This window comes from Dipteris shenzhenensis, chromosome 32, assembly GCF_047967505.1.
Source record: "Dipteris shenzhenensis isolate YYH24624 ecotype China chromosome 32, Dip_SZ_1.0, whole genome shotgun sequence".
In the NCBI taxonomy this organism is placed as follows: domain Eukaryota; kingdom Viridiplantae; phylum Streptophyta; class Polypodiopsida; order Gleicheniales; family Dipteridaceae; genus Dipteris; species Dipteris shenzhenensis.
This window is the reverse complement of record NC_141627.1, coordinates 18,534,486-18,537,618: the sequence shown is the minus strand read 5'-3', so window position 1 is coordinate 18,537,618 and position 3,133 is coordinate 18,534,486.

Sequence of the window (3,133 nt, the reverse complement as noted above, 5' to 3'; positions counted from 1 at the left end):
GTGTGCATCATAGGGGATCATGACGATTGTGAGAATATTGCAACTGCGAAGACATGGGAGCGAGTTTAAGTTTTCCCTCTACATTCAGATGGAGTAAAAAACAATGGAGAGACAGATGACTCGCCACAGTTTGGGGAGACTTTTGATGACTTCACTAACTATTTAGAAGAGGGGGATAACTTTGTAGTTGTTGCGCAGATTCTAGGGAGAACAAGGAAGATGACCCATACTTTTTGTTGTAGTGCACAAAACCTAAGTACAAGGTTGAGGAAACATTTAAGGATAATTGGGCAACAACCTATGAGAAGTGGGATGTAGTAGTTGGAGTTTTTTGGTACAAAAAAACATCTAAGAGAGGCCACAATTACGAACTGCTACATAAGAGTCCACAAACATGTGTGTACTCTCATCTAGTAAGAGCTATTAAGATCCTGTGCCACAATGAAAGAAGGGAAAGAGTGTCTTCAAATTGGATTTAGACACGCATGAGCACATCTTGGGGTGTCTTGGAGCGGTGGACGAGGACGATTGAGATAGTACTAAGAAAATGTATGTAGTCTCATTGCAAGGAAACAATATGTTCACTTGTCCTACAAAATGGAATTTGTATTGAGACTGCTTCTTTTTAATGTATCCCAAACAACCACCATGCTGGTTTTATTAAATTATTTTTGTAAATCCCAAACAATAAAATCCATGCTTGTTTTTAGTATATCCCAACAACCATCGCACTAGTTTTCCATAACGAATCCACACATCATACAAATCCATTCATCTCGTAATAATAGAAGCAAACCATCGCGATTGTGGTTGTTCATATTCTAGTGCAAACCAACCACTGCACTGGCAATAACTTATCCTGCACTACTACTGTGCTATCCCTACACTACTACCGTGCTATCCTAAAATTTGTTACATAGTGCTATACTAAAACAGTGCCATTTAGGCTGTTTGTCATTTCGTTAACTGTCATATTTCATCCCATGCTTGCTTTTAGTATATCCCAACAACCACCGCACTGGTTTCCCATAACGAATGCATTCATCTTGTAATAATAGAAGCAAACCACTTTGCTGGTGGCTGTTCATATTCTCGTGCAACCAACCACCATGCTGGTGATAACTTATCCTGCACTACTGCCATGCTATCCCTACACTACTGCTGTGCTATCCTAAAATTTGTTGACCAGTGCTAGTGCCCTTTAGATTGGTTATAGTTAACCATTAGATTTCAACCATCGGGCTACTTAAAACATTTTAGTACTAACATGGAAGAAGGTCAATACAAAATCAGGTATTATGAGCACCATGAGAATATCCACAAGTTCAAGAAATGTCTGTAAGATTTTTATTATTTCAAAAAACACGACATTTTGCTTTTTCAAGAAAATTCTAGACTCCCATCTTATCAACCTCTCTATAGCAAACATCTCCTAGCTCTTGAGGCCAGTCTGCTACACAATGGTAGACCTCTTCACACACTTGGATTACACACTATTTGCTTGACTCTGCTGACTTATACACCCATAATAACTCCTCCTTTCATTGGGGGTCCTCTTCATTCTGGTCTTTGTGGTCTATACATCTTTGCGTCTCTATTATGTCCTGCCAAAAGAAACCTACATCATGAGCTTGACAAGTACCTTAAAGGAGCAGGAAAAACAATAGCCAGGGAAATTAATATTCATCATCTATGCCGACTCCAAGTAATACACCCACCACGGAAGCATGTCCTCCTCATAGCTATTTTCCTCCTTCTTCTTTGGGTCTGTTTCTATAAGGATTTCATCCAACGTCATTTTCAGATAGAAAAAATGCATTCCAAAGTCTTTTGGGTATGCCATAGATTCGTAGTAGGTGGATCGGTGTACAGAGTTTGGATTGGTGTACATAGTTTTAGGGCTAGATTTTGTAATGGGCTCTTAGTTGTGTCTGCACTGCACTTAAGTAGGGAGAGAGTTCATTGAGCCTGACCTTCTCATTCTTCAGTCTCATGTTAGTTGTCTAATCTAAATCATTCATCTCACATTAGTTGTCTAATTGAAATCTTTCATCTCACATTAGTTGTCTAATCGAAATATTTTGTCTCACATTAGTTCACTAATTGAAATCTTTCAGTCTCAAATTAGTGATCTAATTGAAATCTTTCGTCTCACATTCTTGTCAAATCGAAATCTTTCATCTCATTATTATCACTGCGTTGGCATTGATCAAAGGACACTATCTAGTCACATAGCTGAGAAAACATTGCCCAAGTAAACGTTGGAGAAGATTAATAATTCAATAGATTACACACATATTACATAGATTACAATCTCAAAGACTCCTTTACTTCAGATTACATATCAAGGACTCCTTGTTGAGCTCCTTGATTGCAGGCTTGGCCCTCCTTGCTCCTTTTCAAAATGGGGCTGGTTCCTTCCTGCAGGGGCCCGGCCTTTCCCTTCATGCCACTTCCTCTTTCCTTGATTTGAGCTTCCTGGTTCCAAGCTTGGCCCTTCTTGCTCTTTTCTTGAAGGGGACTAGTTCCTCTCTTCAGGCTTCTTTTCCTCGCAGTCAGATACGGTCTTGGACTTCTTCAATTTGAGTTCCTTGTCTTTATGATCTTTTGCCCAAATGGCAAATTGAGCTACATCATCTACTTTCTCATCGTAGATAGTTGTAGTAGGCAAGCACATTTGATCTGGCTGGGCAATGGCAAATGGCATTCTCTACAGCTAGATTTTATATGCACAAACACTCCAAAGCAAAAAACGTGCACAAAGTGGTAGCATGCAGGCCATCGGATACAATAGTCATCTATGTGAAAAAAGGTTTGAGGGTCACAAGAAACTCATCCAAACCCATATTGGTGTAGATAGTTAATGGTGATGCTAGTAAAGGAATGTGAAAAAAGCTTTGAGGGTCACAAGAAACTCTTGGTGTAGTTACCATCACCCTGGAGTTAAATGCATCCTTGAGAGCTGCTTGTGGAGAACCACTTGTTGTTCCATGTGTGAACTCAAATTCAAGACGATGACTTAAGCATAAGTCAGTGCCCTGTTCTATTTTGTCTTTACTAATGGGTTTGTTGTTGATGCTGATTGGTGTATTGACTTTCCATAGTGTTTGTAGCTTATCTTCCCAACCAAGGA